Source organism: Mauremys reevesii, linkage group 1 (assembly GCF_016161935.1).
Source record: "Mauremys reevesii isolate NIE-2019 linkage group 1, ASM1616193v1, whole genome shotgun sequence".
NCBI lineage: Eukaryota > Metazoa > Chordata > Testudines > Geoemydidae > Mauremys > Mauremys reevesii.
The window spans coordinates 68,647,657-68,667,873 of NC_052623.1; the positions used below are offsets into that span (position 1 = coordinate 68,647,657).

A 20,217-nucleotide genomic window follows, 5' to 3' on the forward strand; every position below is an offset into this window, starting at 1 on the left:
CTCTGAAAATGACCTCAATTATCTTGCTATTCCCAGCAACCAGACCAAATTGCATTCACTGTTTTTGTCCCTACTGCAATTGCTACCTTTGACTTTGTCCTAAAACCTTCCTCACTTCCAGCCTTTCTCCTTTATTGCTCTCATCTCAGGGCCTTAACACTAAACTCATTTCTCTCAATTTCTCTTCTGCTTTATAACACTGCTGAGCATATCCTCCTTAACATACTTCCTTCCATAGAGTTTTGTGATTGTCCATTCTTGGTTCTCCTCTCTCCTCCATAGCAGATCTTTCAGTGTCTCATTTGATAGACCCTCCTTAACCCTTCCACTATTCATAGGAGTCTGCCAGGGATCCATCCCTAGACTCCTCCCTTCTCTCTTTACACTCTCTCTGGGTGAGATCTGTAATGGAATGCTAAAACTGTATGATGATATTCAGCCACTAGGTGATGCTGTGTGTAACCTACCTTGCCTTAAGTCAGGGGTCGCCAGGGTAAGCACCCTGGTGGGCCAGGCCAGTTTGTTTACCTGCCACATCCGCAGGTTTGGATGATCGTGGCTCCCACTGGCCACAGTTTCCCACTCCAGGCCAATGGGGGCTGTGGGAAGCAGCACAGGCCGAGGGATGTGGCAAACTGCAGTTCCCAGGCAGTTAGGGAGATGATTACTATAAAGAATAATAAGATCATAAGAATGGCCATACTGGGTCTAACCAATGGTCCCTCTGGCCTAACAGTGGCAGCAGAAACCATTGACCTCTTCAGTTTGTTTCTCTGGCTTTGTCTACACGACCAGTAGATGAGCAGTGCTGCAATCGATGCAGCGGGTGTCTATTTAGCGGGTGTAGTTGAAGACCCGCTAAATTGACAGAAGTGGGCTCTCTGGTCAACTCCAGTATTCCACCAGAATGAGAAAAGCAAGGTAATCGACATAGCGCAGTGTAGTTACCATGGTAAGTCATAACTGGAGTAGCATAACTTAGGTCAACTTACCACAGTAGTGCAGAAAAAGTCTCAGAAAGAACAGTCAATGAAGCAAGCTCTATGGATGGCAGATGAAGAAAGACTTTGATTCCAAACAAACCAGAAACAGTTGTTGCAACTGTTTTGGACAACTAATTGATCAAGTTGTCACTCATTCTAGTAAACTAATTAGAAAACCAGTATGATTCAGAGACACTTAACAGACTGATATGTACTGAACTTCAATGATAGTGTGGTGGGGTAAATATAATAAATGGTAGGAAAGCAAATTGGAAGGGGGAGATGGAATGGAATACTAAAACTGTTATGTTCAGCCACTAGGTGATGCTGTGTGCAACATACTTTACCTTGGAGCAGGGGTTCCCAAACTGGTTTGTGGCTTGTTGAGGGTAAGCCCTTGGCAGGCAACAAGATGCTTTGTTTACCTGAGCGTCCACAGGTACGGCCGCTTGCAGCTCCCAGTGGCCGCAGTTTGCTGTTCCCAGCCAATAGGAGCTGTGGGAAGCATCACAGGCTGGACCACTGCTTCCCACAAGTCCCATTGTCCGGGAAGGGCGAATCGTGGCCACTGGGAGCTGCAAGCGGCCGTAGCTGCAGACGCTCAGGTAAACAAAGCATCTCGCGGCTTGCCAAGGGCTTACCCTCAACAAAAGTAGCAGCCCTGCAACATACCTTGTACAAGGAACACATGACAAGATCATCTTGAAGGCACAGTTTCAGCTACTATCTTTGTCAGTGACTTCGACTAGCCTCTTCACGAGTGATATCGTCCTCCAGCTAATCCTGCATCTTGCCCTGTTCCTCCAGCAACTCTTTTTGTACATCTCACATCAACTGAAGCTTCATCTATCTAAAACTGAATGCCTGATCTTCCTTCTGAAATCATGTCTACTGCTTTCATTCTCTGACACCTGTAACATAGCCTCCTAGCCATTCAGGCCTGTAAGCTAGTAAGTATCTTGGAATCCTCCCTCTCCTTTGCCTAGCACATCCAGGCAAATCTTTTCCATGTCCAAACCTTGACAATACTTCTGTAACACTTCTAAGATCCCTTTCTTTCTGACCAGACATCCAAAACTCTCATCCCATCCTTAACCAACTGACAGGGAGATCTATAAATTATCAAGAATATCTTCATGACTTCTTCCATGATATCCTTAGACATGGAATGCCTTCCATGGACTGATCTGTTAGGCTATTCCCCTCTTGTTCAAATCTCTCCCCCAGGAGAAATCAGCTAGCTAATGATGGCTAGTTTGAGGGGAATGTCTGCTTGTAGCGCATGCTCGCTCTCTCTCTCGCTCTCCAGCCTTTGTATGTAACTTGTCTTTGAATATGATTGTACAGCACTTGGTACAATGGGGCCTGATTAAGACTTCAGGGCTTTATTGAAATATCAATATTTAATAATAATTACACACACTTATATTCTTTGATTTGTTCATCAGTCCCCTCTGAAGTTTATTATATCCCGTCTGTTTGACCTTAACTTGATCATAAAGGAAAAGGAACATCTATAGTCATAAGGTTAATGATCAGGAACATTCAAAGCTAACTAAGGATTTTAAGAAGCACCAGGGTGTAATGGGAAAAAAAGTTAGATCTCTCCAAATATGGCTACTGTTCTTTTTTTGCCTCCTAGCAGACAATATTTATTTATTTAAAGTATGTTCATGGAAGTTGCTGAGCATCCTCCTTTCTTTAATATATTATCTTTTTAACATTTTCACAAATAAATTTTCAATAGACACTCTGCATCTAGAAATAATATCTAGCACTTACATAGAGCTTCTGACCTTCAAAGCATTTTATAGACCGTAACTAAAGCACATTAAGAATATAAATAGGAACATGATTCGCTGCTGCCTTGCATAGTCATTTGTACCCAGGCAAAGTGCACATAAAAAGGGTACCAAATCAAACTTCTCTATTCACGTGTGGATCTGCCTCCATGTCCTATGGATCTTTTACTTACTAGCTTATGCAATGATGATTTATAAAAGTTACAATGACTTCTGTATCCAAGGAACTCTGACACTCCAAACTATGGATCTTGCTGTTCAGCAATAATAAAACAGCAGACACTCAAGTAAGCTAAACTGACTGAGCTTTGATGGTTTAGATTTCTATAAACTTTTCAATGAAACTAGGTGGTGTCTACTGGGAATGGTTGTTTAGCATGTTCAAAAACACTGACTGAAAATGCATCTTATTCATATCTCAGTTAGTTCTAGTGATGACATTCTCCAAGCAAGCTCTTTTCCTGAACTTTGGGGAAGTTTGGATCCAGATCCAGACCTGAATTTCACAGCTCCTGCCTATTTCTATAATGGACCAAACTAGTAGACTGAGTCAACCATATAGCCAGAGGTGAAAGAGCTCTCTACTTCCTCTCTTTGTGAAAAAGGAAAAGTTCTGCAATAAACAGCTTCAGTGCCATAGACTGCCTACCCAGATTTCCTCCGGTGACACATGCGAAATCACCATAACAATACATGAACTTGGATTTTGGAGGTAGTGAGCTCCCAGAGAGGCATGTACTCATTTTCAAGCAGCAGGACTCTGCCCAAGGGCCCTAAATGCTTTTGGTTTCCTATCCATGGGGACTTTGTTGTGAGACTCTGGTGAGGATAGCAGCAGAGCTAAATGGATTCTGGGGAGGCTCCACCTCCCATCCACTTTAAGGATTCAGCTTTAAGGTGGTCAGTTGGTGGCACCTCCAGGCAAGCCGGTAGATCTTTTGGGACTAGAGACTTGGACTATTGCGTGGTGTTTGGTGGATGGGTGAGGTGGTACAGCCAATGGACTATCTGAAGGATGTTTTCAACAGTGGGTGGGAATGTGGTTACATTAACTGCTACCAAATTTACTGGAAGGGGGTTATTTTGCTTTTTATTTGCATATATGTTCTGTGCTGTGTCTCGAGTTTGACTTTGTTCCCTTTCCCTTAATTCTCTGGTTTGCACATAGTCTTGGAGTGCTTGTGAGTGGGGCCTGTTAAGGGCACCTAGGGCAGTTGACTCAATAGGGGCTTCAGCTAATCTTATATGTTGGGAGGAACCACAGATATATTGTATGTGGCCCTTTTTGATCACCTGCCAGAAGCGTTACATTAACACACCAGAGTTTGGCAGTACAATTGATTTCAATAAGTGTGAGGCATATAACCTGCTTAGATGCTTTTGAAAAATCCCACTTGGGACCTATCTGCATCTTTAGGCACCTAAATAACATTGAAAAGTCTGGCCTTGAGGCACTTAGGGGGCTAAATCTCACTGAAACTCAATATAACTTAGCTTCCTAAATTCCTAAATCCATTCTGGAAATGGAACGTATGCTCCTAAGTCACTTTGCTACTTTTGAAACTTCCCCCTTGCTCCATTACTGAAGTTAACTTATGTGTTAGATCTTCTACTATTGATGTAAGCAGCAGATACTGACAGTCCAGTGCATATCTGACCTGAAGTAGGAAAGTAATGGAAGACTTTTTTAAGAGTGGGAACTAGAAAACTAAGTTGAATATTTGCATTTTCATAAATAGTTGTGACAATTTTAATGGGAGAGTCTAGAAGCAGAGATGAGTGGTGACTTCTTGTAAAATGCTATGATTTCACTGAGGGTCTGTTCCAGCTCCCATTGGAATTAATGTGGGGAAGAGGGGAGAAAGGTTGCCCATTAGCTTCAGCAGTAGCAGAATTGGAGTTCTTATTCTTAGAGCCAGCCATGATGTGGTGCATGATCATGACCTCACAGGGGAGTAAGGGAAATAATGCCACACCCCTACTAATTTATGAGGCCTTCTCACATCTTGTCTCCAGATGGGGGAGGAAGATCAGGATCTATTTGGCTGCTTCTGTAAGCAAGTGTGTGTGGAGGAAGTGCTAGGCAATGGGCTGTGGGTGGAAATTTGACTGTTACCTCAATGCACTTGCAAGCATTGCTGATCTTTAGTGAGAGAGGAAAGATGCTGCAAATGGTAAAAGCCTGTACAAATCATAGCCACCTGAAGCAATGGGGAGCAGAGGAACCTCACTGACCCAGTCTCCCTGGGCTTCAAAGTTGGTAGCACAATTATGCATTTCTCTTTCATAGGGCTGTCCCTAAAGGCATAATCTATCCATAGGTAAAGCAATTCAGCCTGGTATTGAGTTGTAAGGAGTCCCATTATCGCAGGAGGCTTACTAATTCCTCTAACTAATGCCTTTTCTTGTAAATAGCTTCACACATTGCTGAACAAAATGTGAATAACCTCAAATATAGTTATGTTCAGGATAATTCTAAATAACTGCCTTTATTTATGTGTATAGATTGGCATCATGGCAGGATCTCTTACAATAAAACACAGCCTAACTATTTACTAATGATACTTTGACTTGAAATACTGCCAAGATGTTTAAATTGGTATCCACCTATTTTTAGCTGGGAAGACTGCAAACAGTTCACAAAATAAGCCCCAGCTGCAATAACAAGAAAAACTGACATCAACCAAATGTTCACAATGGGTGAATTTCCACCTACTCATATCAAATAGAATGATATCATAAACAGTGGGAGGCTGGCCTATCTCTAATTTTAATTGTTTTATTTTTCAAGTCGCAGCCTGATTAGATTGAGGATGGGAGGCAGGTATAATTTAATTTTAGCACTGGACCCCCTACAGGATGGCTTACAAAGGATGACAAGCCTTGGTAAGAATAGACTGTTTTAGTAAATCTGATGCATGTTAAAATCTTGTTACTCAATTTATCTACAGAAACTTCTGCTTGTAGTTCAGAGCCTGAAATTTCTGAAAATATGTTGCAGTGAAATTCACCATGTGATGTTACATCACTGTTTAGCATACTGATATCCCTCATGAGTTTTATGAAGTGATCCAATGGGTAAGTTTATTTTACTGGCAACATTCTCTCAGTGGATTATTGTTATCTTACAGTTGAGTAAATACAAGTAAAGTAGCCATTTCAAAATTAAGATTAAAATAGTTTCCATCATAAATCTGATTAAAATCTATATAAACAAAGGAGTACTTGCCTCAAAATTGGTAGGCAGATTTGATGCTAAAGTGGATATTTTTTTAAATCAAATTTTACAAGTTTGACTAGGTGTTCCTGAATTACATTCCTCTAAAACTAGACGTTTCTACTAGAGTTAAACTCATTTAATTAGTTTCAAGTTTATTTGAAAATGTGGTGCTTGCTACAATTAACAAATTCTTCTTTCTCTTTTGCTGGATCCCGGTTAGAGAATGGTAAGTGGGAGAAAGCAAAGGAATTGTCTGCACCGTGAGGCAATGCACATCAGAGGGATGTAAAGTAGAGTGCGCTAAAGGGTGTGCTCTGACTGCTCTCTGTGGTCCCTTCTGACATGCTCTAGAGTCTAAAAATACCTGCTGCATGTTGACATAGTCCCATTTGAAACAGCACTATGTCAGTATACACTAGGTACCTTTTAAAGCGCACCAGGGGAGTCCACACAGAAGAGTTGGAATGCAACCTTTTAGAGTGATTCACACTCTGGAGGTGTGTATTGCTGCACCATGTAGACAATCCCTAAGTTAATTTGATTCTCATAGCTGAGGGTGGAATGCTCTCATCTCTCCCACCAGTCTACCTGGTAGCCTCAATAACCTCCCCTTCTGTGAACCTCCTAAATGCTCATTTCTTGCAGACCTCAGGAAGTCCTCAGAAGAATTGTGGGGGTGGGGGGAGCATGGAAAGCAGAGAAGGGTGTGGGGCATCAGACCTGGGTGTGTTGTAGAAGGATTCTAGCACAGGCAGGAGCATGGAGAAATTAGAGAAGTCACCAAGGAGGTGGGTGGTGAGCAGTATGGTGGCCAGATGTCCTGATAAAATCAGGACTGTCCCGATTTTGAGGAGTTTGTCCCATGTTCCAACCAGAGTACGGTCGGGACGCCATTTGTCCCGATATTTTGTTTCCTGGTCTTCGGCAGCAATTTGGCGGAGAGTCCTTCAGTCGCAGACGGTCTTCGATGGTATTTCGGCCGTGGGTGCTTCTGGCTTTGGCGGCAAGGTTTATTACCTCCCGCCGAAATACCACCAAAGACTGTCTGCAACTGAAGGGCTCTCTGCCGAATTGCGGCCAAGCTCCTGGATGGGTGGTGGTGGTGGTGTGTGTGTGGTTATAAAAAAACAAAAAAAAACCCTGTGCAGCAGTCCCAATATTTTTCCCCTTAACATCTGGGCATCCTAGTGAAGAGACGTATAATGGGACAAGAGAAACTGGGGAAGGTCAAGTTGAACAGTGTTTTGGTTGAGGATTATTTAGGAGAATTTTCAGAGTCTTGACGACTTTTCTTCAAGCCTTGGGATGCTTGCTAAAGGCCCCCTTGTTTTACAGTCTCATGTAGGAGAAACTGTTCCTCTTCAGGGTAGGGGAAGTATCCTGCATAATGGATCTCTGACTGGACTTGAGACACTAGCATGTTACAAAACTTTTTTTTTAAGGAAGCCAAGCTTAAATGTGATAGGTAGGTATTTTGAATCTTTCCCCCAGTTTCAATATGCTGTCTTTATTATGCTCATAGCAGAATAAAACTGTACTGTGCCTCATACATACAGTGACATATTTTGATTTCCCTCCACTTTTGAAAGGGTGGCATCTTTAAAACAACATATGGCTGATCTCACACCTGCCTTCACCATTGCATCTGTCTGTTGCAGAACACATTTAAATGTAACCCTCCTGCCAGATGGAGTCGGCAGCAATGAGTGCCAGGTTCAGTATCTAAGAGTTCCTCTTAACAATTCAAAACAGAACCAGCTTGAGTCTTCACCCAGTAATGTGGGAAAATTACACACCACCCCTGGGTGACTCTAAGAGGCAATACTTCCCCACCTGCAAGCACAGAGCCCGTGTATAGAAAAGAGAAAAGGAACCCAGCATTAACTTGGGAAAACACCACAACCAAAAGCATATGACCATGTACAGAGTATGTTGGGCAGTGCCCTTTAATTCAGGTTCTCACCTTATGGTGTGAAATTGACAACAAATGTTCCTTAACACACCATTCCCATCTCCCTCTGCTACACTCCACTCCAAGTTGCTGTCCTTGGTCAATGAAGACCTAGAGTTCAGAGGTGCAGTCCTGTGAATTCATCTCCCCTCCTTAGGGGCCGTGCACATCAAGCAATGCCTCTACTACTGGGTCACTACTTCAATGGCCTCAGATTAGCCAGGGTCACTCTGCCATCGTTGTCTGCTGCTGCTGCTGTTGGTCACTCTGCTGTCATCTACTGTGCTGCCATTGGCTGTTGCTGTCACTGCTGTCCCACTCTGCTACTCCTGTCTCATGGCTGCAACATCATGTTCAGAGGTTCCACCGCTTAACTCAGCTCTTGGATAATGGGGAACCTCGTTGCTAGTGCAGGCCGTGCAATCTTTTTCACTGTAACACTACCCCTGACCAAATCTAAGGCTCAGCACCTGGTTATCAGTGATTTCAGTTCTAAGGGGTCACTAAACAAAACAAGGACTCTCTATTGAATCAATCAGCTCTGTCTTTAAACAGTAGGGAGGGGAGGATCCAGTGGTGTCTAGGACTCCTTATGCAGCATCCACATCACCACATAGGAATACCTGTCCCCACTCTCTCACTGGGATTTGGCATCCCTACCCTCTGATTAATGAGTGAGGTTCAATTTATGGGGAAGTCCCTCAGTCAAGACAGGCTAAGCAGAGTTCTGATGCCCTTTACTCATACAATAAGGATAACAACATTTCATTACCCCTGCCCTCAATGCTAAACTGATTTGTAACCCAACACCAGCCAAAATTGATCAGTTTGGCAAAGAAGCTGAATACCTAGGCAGAGTAGGTATGTTTATGCAAATATGGTCTGTTCCTGAAGTATTTTCCCCCAGCTCATCACTAGATGTCAGGGAAGAGCTCATTCAGACTCTGCTTACATAAATATTAATTAATTCAGGGGTAACCAATCTGAGCCTTAGAATGAGCCAGAATTTACCAATGTAAATTGCCAAAGAGCCACAGTAATATGTCAGCAGTCCCCCCACCCCCCATCAGCTTCCCTGCTGCTCCCAGTGCCTCCCGCCCACCAGCAGTCCCACCGATCAGTGCCTCCTCCTCCCTCCCCACAACCTCCTGATCAGCTGTTTTGTGATGTGCAGGGGGCTCTGGGGAGGTGGGGGGATGGCATAGCAGGCTCAAGGGAGGGGACAAGAAGGGGTGGAGTGGGGGCAGGGCCTGTGGCAGAGCCAGGGGTTGAGCAGTGAGCCCCCCTGGCATATTGGAAAGTTGGCAGCTGTAGCTCCAGCCCCGGAGTCAGTGCCTATACAAGGAGCTGCATATTAACTTCTGAAGAGCCGCATGTGGCTCTGGAGCCACAGGTTGGCCACTCCTGAATTAATTATTCTTACTTATGCCCAACCACCATACCATAAAATAACCGAGGACATAATTATTCATAGCAGGGCAACTTGCCTGAATGTAGTCAAGAACTGGAGCAGAAGACACCAACATTCTACCCCGACATATAGTACAGAGACAAGATGTTACATATACTGCATATGCAATGCCCACCATCTTGGCCAACCCCAGGGACCTTCAGAATGAAAAGTACGAATGTCTATAGTTTGAGCTAAACAGCCAATCTCTCAAACTGAGAGCTCTAACAGACCCATATTCTATGAGTGAACATGGGGGGTGGGAGGAAGAGAGAGAGAGAGAGAGAGACACACACACACAACACACACTGGCCAGGTTACCGATCGACTTACTTTTCCCCACTGCTATCTTCTGTCCTCTATCTTCTCTTGCACCACTTGGTCTTGAACGTATCACTGGAGCCCCTGAAGATACCCTTGTCTCTACATCACTGAAGAGCAGACAGAGAGATGATATGCATTTCCACAAACTCCCAATATGGATCTCCACAGGAAAGCTGCTTCCTTTCCTACTGAGATATTTCTATATTAAACTACCAAAGGTCATGCTGAAGTTTGAATAAATGCAAATATAGGAAAGGTACAGATGAGGCTGACAATGCACTAATTAATACCTTTTGGAGAAATAAGGTATGGCACTGGAAATTAAAGAGATTCAGCCTAGACCTTGAAACTCATTTTTTTTTCCTTTATGAGATCTCTGCAACAGTAACAGAGAAATAGACACTCCAAGAAAAAAGATCTTCAACAATAAAAAGAGGCCTGTAGAGGAGAGAAGCCTGCTAGGAGAAGTGGATGTTCAGAAGTGATAGCTAGATGAACAGTGAGGATCAAATTCAGAGATAATGTGTAAGGTGATGTAATTTAGATTCCCTTACACTTGGACTCCTTTAAGCCTTCTTATACCACTCAGCTGATATGTAAGGGAGCAGCTAATGGCATAACTTCCATACCTAGGAACTGTAAAATGTAATTTAAAGTAGGATGGCTGCTACTTTGCTATACCATCTTATAGTCCTTAGATATGTAAGCAAGTCTAAGCTAGTGTAAGGTGGTATGTCTACTTTACATAGCTTTTTCATAGCTACATGGATTCTTAGACTTTAAGGCCAGCAGGAACCATTATGATGATCTAGCTTGACCTCCTGCATAACACAGGTCATACAATTTCACCAAGTAGTTGCTGCATCAGGCCCATAACTTCTGGCAATGTGCCAAATTTGAATTTGGTCCAGTTTACACGAGAGAAGGGAACACTAGTAGAAAGAGGGAAATGGTTTAGCAGAGGGAGAGATTAGGGTAAACTGAAAAGGCCTCGAAAGCTGAGAGAATGGGAACTCTGAACAGTAAAAACAACAACAGGGGGTACCTTGGGAGACTGCATGAATTCTCCAGGAAAATAATATCACAAATGATGATTTTCCTGCACTATGTTAGGTTGGATATTTTGGTACGAAAGTTCAGCTAATATAGAAGACCAGGGCTGGACCAATGATTTAAGCGTGGGCCCTTTTGGGAAATCTCCTTTTAGCTGATTTAGGAATGGTGATGACAAATTATAAGAGGAGCTGCATGCAATCCTTTTTGGTTGAAATAGCAGGTTAGCCTGAAGCAGGTGATCTTTCAAGAGAAAGGGAACAATGAAGACATCTGGGGGATTAACCCTCAGCTTCATCTACCAGATCAGTCTCTTGACTGTCCCTCTCTAGACTCATTTTGTTCTGGCTTGAACTTTGTGACTGGCAACCTTAACACATCACTACTTTTTTTTTATTTTTTTAATAGCTTAAAACCTTCCTAAAGGGAGAGAGATTCTCTGTGCTGCGGCATCCACACTTAATGAGGCCACTGGTGACATTTTGAAACAGGTAATGATGTTGATTCTGAGGAGGTGGGTGGGAAGCAGAGCACACCTAATGCATTACTGATTAATTCCAACAGCTGCCCTTTTCCATGGAGATACCCTAGACCCAGCAGGTATCCTAATAACAGCAACAGTAGGTCAAACACAAGTAATTAGTGGAATATTCACCCTGTACAGTTGTTCTTGGACAGGTTTCCACCTTTTTGATTTTATACATCACTTATAAGAATGTTCAGAATGAAAAGTATGTAAAGTACAGCACTATAGGGCTGGTTCTTCAGCACTGCATTATTTTTTCTTTTAGTTCTATATATTGTATTATATTCACAAAGACCAGTTCCTTGACTATAAATGACCTACACTTATTTCATCTAGGATAAAAGGTATTAGATTTTCAAAAGAACATTTGATTTAAAGTGTGTGTGTTCATTCTGCCATGTGAGCTTGTTATAAAGCCAAGTTGAACAACCTGCAAATGTGAAACATCTTGGTTTCCTACCTTTCAAACTCAGCAGGCTATCTAATTTTGAATCTTATTTTTCTACTTGTGGTGGCCTACAAAGGAAAATGGCTGGGCTAGTATTTTCCTATCCTTCTGCCCCGTCGTTACAGGAGTTTCATTCCATCCCAGAAACGCAACAATATTTTGTACCTTTGAATATCAGAGAGTTGTGCTTTAGTGGTGTGAAAATAAGGAAAAGTGCCTTGAACTCCCTGACTCAGAGAAATCAAATTAAAGCATTTTTTTTAGGCTAGACAAAATCATCTCTTTGACTAGGAAGTAGTGCTGAGGTAGGCCCAGCAGGAGCTCCTTGAGGCATTTTGCCTGATTTTGGCACAAAGGGAGAAGCTCTGCTCTCATTCAAACCAGTGCAAATTGTGCATAACTCCAGCAAGTAGACTGTCATTGTGCCTGAGAACAGAATTTACCCCATGTCTCTTGGGATGCTGCTTCTGCTATACCCTTTGAAATGGTGCAGCATGTGTTCTCTCCAAACACATCTGATCTTATGCCGTCCTGCTAGACACCGTTCCTACTGTCCCCTCTCCCCATTTCTCATTCTTCAGCATCCATATTCCACTGACCTACATTCACTTATACCCACTCACTGATGAGTAATTTACACCGCCACTGATGTTGTCTTGGAATTTGATCCAGTGGCTCAGTTCCTTACCTGTGGCTGAGGAGCACAGAAAAGAAGGAATTAAGCCACCCAGGCACTCCCTTGATTTGTAGCTGTCTGAATGCCCTGGGCTAAGTTAGAGCAACCTTAGGCAGATGGTCTGAATTAACTTGCAGCAGACACCAGCAGCCCCAAGGGCAACCAGACATTGCCAAAGCATATGGCATATGGCAACCATGGCCACTGTCCAGCCATGGACAGCTACACTAGTAGCCAAGGGAACTTTAATGCCAATGGAAGATCCACTTCGATTAGGGTGATCCTTCCATAAAGTGGCCACAGTGCAGTTCAGGATCTGGCTCTGTGTGTTATAGCTTCAGCAGTCACGGTTGTTACAATGTTTTAGAACTAGCAGTTGTAACACCGGACTGTCAGAAGTATGGGAGAACACTGTACTTGGGTGCTGTGCGTAATACATGTATTTGGTAAAGGTGAAAGTTGTAAAGGTTGACAAACAAGTCAAGGGTGGATTTAAGCTCATTAGGCTTTAGTTACTTGCAGATCTAATCACTGATAAATACAGAATATGTGATGGTGTGGTGTGCTATGAGGAAATACAAGCGTTAGCTCAGATCACTAAGATATGGACATACTGGTTTGGTTAAAACATGACCCAACTTCTGCCCAAAATAAATTTAGAAAATATTCAGATATGTTCTTCAGTATTTCTCTACATCCTGGTTCCAACTGGGACCACACCTAGAAGGGAGAAAAGACCACAGGTGAGATTCTGCTGCCCTTACTCACCTGGAGCAGTATCACCAATTCAGTGAGAATACTTACCCGTATTGCTTATTACATGGCATCAGAATCTGGCTGAGAACTTCCATTCCACCTTGAGTGGAGTCAGGGTGCCTATTTTTTCATGAGATTTCAAGCCTAATTTTACAAACCTAAAAGGTCTGATTCATTCACACAAGATTCAGCTAAGCCGCTAGTACTGTCTGTTTAGCTCAGTGTTTCTCAAACTGGGGTCGCCACTTGTGCAGGGAAAGCCCCTGATGGGCCAGGCCGGTTTGTTTACCTGCCTCATCCAGGTGCGGCTGATCACAGCTCCCACTGGCTGCGGTTCGCTGCTCCGGGCCAATGGGGGCTGCGGGAAGTGGCACGGGCTGAGGGACATACTGGCTGCTGCTTCCAGCGGCCTCCATTGGCCTGGAGCAGCAAACCGCAGCCAGCGGGAGCCGCAATTGGCCAGACCTGCGGACAGAGCAGGTAAACAAACCATCCCAGCCTGCCAGGGGCTTTCCCTACATATAGAGTGACCAGATGTCCCAATTTTATAGAGACAGTCCTGATTTTGGGGTCTTTTTCTTATATAGGTCCTATTACCCCCCCCCCCCCGTCTCAATTTTTCACTCTTGCTGTCTGGTCACCCTACCTACAAAAGCAGCGACTCCAGTTTGAGAAACACTGGTTTAGCTGAGTCTCTGAGATTATTAACCACTAACATCACTATAGTTATGGTGGGTGGGGAAAATCTTTGTTCATATTTCTTTGCCCATACATATTCCACTATTTGCAGAGTATATATTTAGGTAGGTAACAGAAATGTTGCAAAGATCCTATTAAAAAAAGTGGTTCTACCTTCCCATTTCCTTTATATTTGCCTCTTTTTGACACCTTATGCGGAAACTAGAATAGCTGTAGTTTGCATCTAAAGTTTGACATACTGTATATCTGAACACAAATCAACTTGAAAATAATGTGATGGGAAGAAATTGGTTGTGTTCTCTAATTAGGTTTCACCAATCAAGTATCAACTGTGAATTTCTCAAGCAATGTAACAGCCTTACCATGTAGTCACAGACAGTCCTCTTGGCACTGTGGCCTGTCCTGCCACCCATGCAAGCCTGCCTTTGTGATAAATTGTCCCTAACACCACAAATCACAATAATATTCAGGTTACTCACAGTCCCAAAGGACCAGTCAGTTAACCAGGTCAATTGCACCTCAGATCTCAAATCAAGACAGTGCTTGTAGCCAATCCTATAATTAACTAAAGATTTAACTAGGAAAAATGAGTTATTTACAAGGTTAAAGCAGGTAAACACATCCACACTAATGACTTCAATTCCCAAAAGTAATAGAAGCTGCTGTAATGTGAAAGCTCTAAGACTTTTAGGGCTAACCCAAGCTAAACAGCTGGGGATCCCTTGCTTATGCTTACAAGTCTTTCCCTCTCCCTGAAGTCCAAGCAGCACAGGGGTAACAATTTCTTCTTGACAGGGATTTTTATTCCATTCCCCCACAGTTTGAGCTGTGATGGGACAAGCGTTTGTAATCAACAAAGTCTTTTGTTCCACAATGGTCTGTCTGGTGTCTATAAGCCTTTTTTTGTTGGGCAGGAAATGACACTTGTCGTAACCTAGTTTTTCCCACTAGGTAATGCTTCTCTCCTGACTGAGGGAGTTTCTGGTTTCATAGCAAACACTTTTATAATTACAGAGCAAAACACTTAATGATTACTTTATAACATAGATATAGATACTGTAAGTGAGCTTAAGACATGCAGCAACTCACAAGTATTTCATAAAATCCAAACACTAAACACATCTCTATAAATCTAATGCCTGTTTTAACAACACTAACACAAAGATGAGCCAGACTGGTTTCCAGCTTTGCATTTGTCCAGTGTTCAGAGGGGCCTTGGCATGAGCTGGTACCTGTTCTGCCAGCGTCACCCTGCTAACAGGGTAGGGAGTTCTTTAGGGAAGTGTGTGGTCTGAGCCTAGCAGCAGTCAGTAGACAGCTAGTCTGGAAAAAGCCAGCTTAAAGCAAGGTGGGGATGAGTCGTACCGCTCTGCTTTATGGAGTAGCCTGTTTTTTCTCTCTCTCTGTTGTTGGGTTCTTGTGTCGGTGTTCTGAATTCTAGGAAATTAAGTAGTGTTACATTGCAACCTTCCACCAAGAGTATTTATTCTAAGTTCTCTATGTGTATGCCATGGATATAACAAGGACCTTGCTGAATAAGGACCTAAAGCAAGATGAAGAGTTGGTTAGTTTTCTATATTTGGTGTCTATACAGTCAGTGGCACAAATGAGAGCACTTTTTAACAAGAAGGGTACTACCAATAAAAACCTTAGAGAAGTTTATTATAATTAAGCCCAACTTTCCAATACATTTAATAATGTATTGATGCTACGTATTTCTTACCATAATCCTTTAGCTAAGAAGAATCTAGTAACATTAAACACACAAAGGAAGACTAATTAATGTCCCTTCTTTAGAAATAACACATTTCACCATTGTTGTGTTTAACATCTCCTCAATTAGTACACTCACTAAAGAGTACTTTTGAACAAACCTGATGAACTTTCTGCTTCTTGGTGAGGATAAATTTACAATGGGAAATTAGGAAGTAGATCTACTATATGTCACCAAATTTTAGGGCTGGGTGAATAGATCTAATAAAAATCATTCTCAGCCTTCTCAGTAATGGATCTTACTCTGTTGACCTTGAACAATGGCATTCACTGCAATATAGCTCTTAACCCTCTACATGCATAGTAAAAATTAATTCCAACAGCAATGACAATACTATGTTGATTCTTCTGCTATGAGAGGTGAGCTAGAGTTACTAGTTCTCTGAGCTCGCAGACAAGGGTCAGTGAAGGGAATGCTAGATTTCATATTTATCACATGCCCTAGGAGCAACAAGCACTATGAACCACAGAAATGTAGTCATCAAAGAGTGAGAAAGACATGCTGTGAAGAACTCTGGGGATTTTAAAACCACATCAGGTTCATAACAAAGTTTCTTTGGTTTTGTTTTAATATAAAGAGAACCTGAGTCAGGGTGTCTGTCAGTTTAAAATGAAAACAACAAGGAGTCTGGTGGCACCTTAAAGACTACCAGATTTATTTGGACATATGCTTTCGTGGGTAAATCCACTCCCCCCACCTCTTCAGATGCATCTGAAGAAGTGGGTTTTTTTTACCCATGAAAGCTTATGCCCAAATAAATCTGGTAGCCTTTAAGGTGCCACCGGACTCCTTGTTGGTTTTGTGGATACAGACTAACATGGCTACCACGCTGAGTCTAAAATGGGGATTTTCAGCCATTTCCATACCCCTTGTTACAACAGCAAATATTTTTTGATCATACTGAAATACTCCATAAAGAAAGAGGGTGATTCTGGCCTCCTCTGTACCTCTTTGACCACTACTTCACTTGCAGGAGGTGGTACAATTCACAAAACCAACCCCATTTTTCTTAGCAGAGGTACATCTCAATACTGGGTTAAAGAAAATCCCTACATTTTCATATATGACTAGTAAAAATTATAGTGCTGGGTGAACAGCTTTAATAAGATCATTCTCAATCCACTCACAAATGATGGGTTTTTGGATACTTTGGCTTATTTGGGGATACACCACATAGCAGCCCAGAAAAGGGTGTAGAATTTTAAAAAATGGTTTCTAACTGAGTTTTAGGATAAAGAGGAGACCTCAGACTCAAGCCTTGCTTTGAAGGCAATAAATCAGGGAACAATTATTTTCCTTATTGAATAATTGTTTGTTTAGCATTGGCAATGTGTTTGGTGTTGTACAATACAAGAAAGTTTTCCTGTTCAGAAAGGATTACAATCAAAAGGTAGACATACAGAAAATGGGACATTCTGGGAATCCTAGGGGTAGGGATAACAGTTATTTTGTTTAGTTTTATTTTTATTATTAGCACACTGTGGATTTTTAAGAGGGTCTTGAATGGAGGGAAGGTAAAGGCATGGTAAACGGGGGAGTGTGGGCTAACCAGTAGTTTTGTGCATAATAGAAGACTTGGAAACATTTATATTGTGTGACACGTTCACTGCAAGCACAAGTGATGAAGATTAGACAGTGCATGGTGAATATCAAGCAAAACAGAATTTAGTTCACTGTGAAGCTAGCTGGATAATGAAAATGAAGCTTTTTCAATTTTAGTCCACAATTAGCTCTTTACAAAAATCAATGTCTTATTTAATGTTAAGCAAAGTGCATTAATATAAAGCACCAGCATGGTAATGTAATGTTCTGGCCTTGGGCCTGATAATGACAGTGGAACTCTGCATGGGTGCAAAGATCTACTACTAGCTAAGTGAGAGATCCTTTATTTTAAGTGATAGAAACCTGCCTCTGTATCCAAAGGTCCAGGTTCACATCTGGGTTTCTATGTGTGTTGTTCGTTACATGTAGATTTGTTAGATTCATTCTGTGTTACTGAATTTAAACTTCTATGAACTTTGGTTGCTTGGGATAAACTTTGGCTAGTGGGAGGAAAGGAGTATAATGCAATGTATTGGTTTTATGTAAATGATCATGTTGCCCAGGAATGGCTGCCAAGACATGGAGAGGATAAGGGACTTACTACAAACCAACAGAGAGCTCCTTTAGTTCAAGAGGTGTCTATTCATGTATTTCATTCCAAAGCATGTTTGCAGATGCAGAGAACAGTACAGGATTGCAATTCATTCCTGTCAATGGCTTGTTCCTCCATTAAGCCCAGCCTGGTCATGTCCTTCTGCATGATGTCCCACAATCTAATTCAGGGCTTGTCTACACTACAGGACTATTTCGAATCTACTTAAGTCGAATTTGTGGATTCGACCTTAATAAGTCGAATTTGTGTATCCATACTAAATACACAAATTCGAACTTCTGAGTCCACATTCACGGGGCCAGCTTCGACTTTGGAAGCGGTGCACTGTGGGAAGCTATCCCACAGTTCCCGCACTCCCCGCTGCCCATTGGAATTGTGGGATTTCCCCCCAATGCATGCTGGGGGAAAATGTGTCGTCATTGAACCGTCAATCCCGCCCTCCCTGTCTTCCTTGAAAGCGCCGGCGGGAAATCTGTTCGCGCCCTTGTCTGGTCGGTTACAGCGCGGACGCCACAGCACTGCGAGCATGGAGCCCGCTGCGATCATCGCTGCACTTATGGCCGTTGTCAACTCCTCGCACGTTATCGTCCACCTCTTCCACAGTCAGATGCTGAGAAACCGGGCGAGGAGGCTCCGGCAGCACGGTGAGGAGAGTGGCACAGACCTCTCAGAAAGCAGGGTATGCTGGGCAGTGGAGATCATGGTGGCAATGGGTCAAGTTCATGGTGTGGAACGGCGATTCTGGGCCCGGGAAACAAGCACAGACTAGTGGGACCGCATAGTGCTGCAGGTCTGGGATCACACAGAGTGGCTGCGAAACTTCAGGATGCGTAAGGGCACTTTCCTTGAACTGTGTGACTTGCTGTCCCCTGCCCTGAAGCGCCAGGACACAAGGATGTGAGCAGCCCCTGAGTGTGCAGAAGCGAGTGGCCATAGCCCTCTGGAAACTTGCCACGCCAGACAGCTACCGGTCAGTAGCGAACCACTTTGGCGTGGGCAAATCTACCGTGGGGATTGCTGTGATTCAAGTAGCCCACGCAATCGTTGAGCAACTGCTCTCAAAGGTAGTGACTCTCGGAAATGTCCAGGTCATCATAGATGGCTTCGCCGCGATGGGATTCCCAAACTGCGGTGGGGCTATAGATGGGACTCACATCCCTATCCTGGCACCAGCCCACCAGGCCAGCGAGTACATTAACCGAAAGGGCTACTTTTCAATGGTGCTGCAAGCTGTGGTGGACCATAGGGGACGTTTTACCAACATCAACGTCGGGTGGGCGGGCAAGGTTCATGACGCGCGTGTGTTCAGGAACTCTGGTCTGTTTAGACGCCTCCAGGCAGGCACTTTGTTCCCGGACCACAAAATAACGGTTGGGGATGTGCAGATGCCTACAGTGATCCTCGGGGACCCGGCCTACCCGCTAATGCCCTGGCTCATGAAGCCCTATACAGGCGCCTTGGACAGTGAAAAGGAACTCTTCAACTACCGGCTGAGCAAGTGCAGAATGGTGGTGGAGTGTGCTTTCGGATGTCTCAAGGGGAGATGGCGGACCTTACTGACTCGCTCGGACCTCAGCGAAAAGAATATCCCCGTAGTTATTGCTGCTTGCTGTGTGCTCCACAATCTCTGTGAGAGCAAGGGCGAGACCTTTTTGGCCGCTTGGGAGGTTGAGGCAAATCGCCTGGCTGCTGTTTACGATCAGCCAGACACCCGTGCTGAGAGAATATCCCAGCGGGAAGCGATATGCATCAGGGAGGCTTTGAAAGCGAGTTTCCTCGCAGAGCAGGGTAACCTGTGACTGTCCACTTGATTTTAAGAGAGCCTGATCATAAACCCAGTTTCCCCCACTTCCGAAGGACGTTTTAAAACTAAGGACATGTTTTAGTAATTAATAATAAATCTTTCGTTGACTTTGCATTTCTCTTTCTTCGTTGAAACATGGAAGCATTCTGTGCTGGTTAAGGTGTGCACTGATGGGTGGGTTTGCAGGAAGGGGCGAGGGGTGCCGTCTTTGGATAGGGGTTAACATGACGGCTGTGGGTTGGAAGGGGTGAGGGGTGTGGGGGAAGGGTGAGTATCTGCCTCTGGATGAGGTCTCTTTTTGGGGCTCAGGGCACCGGGGAGGATCGTGACTACGGTCCAAGTGCATGTGAAGGGAAGCCTGCCTTTACATTCTGGGATGTCAGGCACCAGGACCCTGCACAAGCATACACATCAAGGAAAGACCAGGGGCAGCATACACCCCACATAGACTGTCCCTGGTGCCTAGTGACTGCAGTCTGTGTGTGCCCTGCAGTTGACCCTGCAGCCAAGTCTGTAGCATGGCACTGTGGGCTATGCAGTGAAATTACAACCCCCCCCCCTACAGAACAACAGAAAGTCTTCTGACACCAGAAACG

The 20,217-nt window shown here is 43.6% G+C and overlaps 1 long non-coding RNA gene across 3 annotated transcripts in view; it reads left to right on the forward strand.

The window, feature by feature from the left end:
- Positions 1-20,217, forward strand: part of LOC120397996 — a 149,199-nt gene that overhangs the window by 13,939 nt on the left and 115,043 nt on the right. The window contains exons 1-3 of one of the 3 annotated variants that reach the window (XR_005594137.1): positions 5,736-5,863; positions 10,103-10,260; positions 11,192-11,274. This is a non-coding gene — a long non-coding RNA (uncharacterized LOC120397996). Of the gene's footprint in view, positions 1-5,735; positions 5,864-10,102; positions 10,261-11,191; positions 11,275-20,217 lie in introns of those variants that run through there. The other 2 variants (XR_005594148.1, XR_005594128.1) reach the window with 2 other exon arrangements.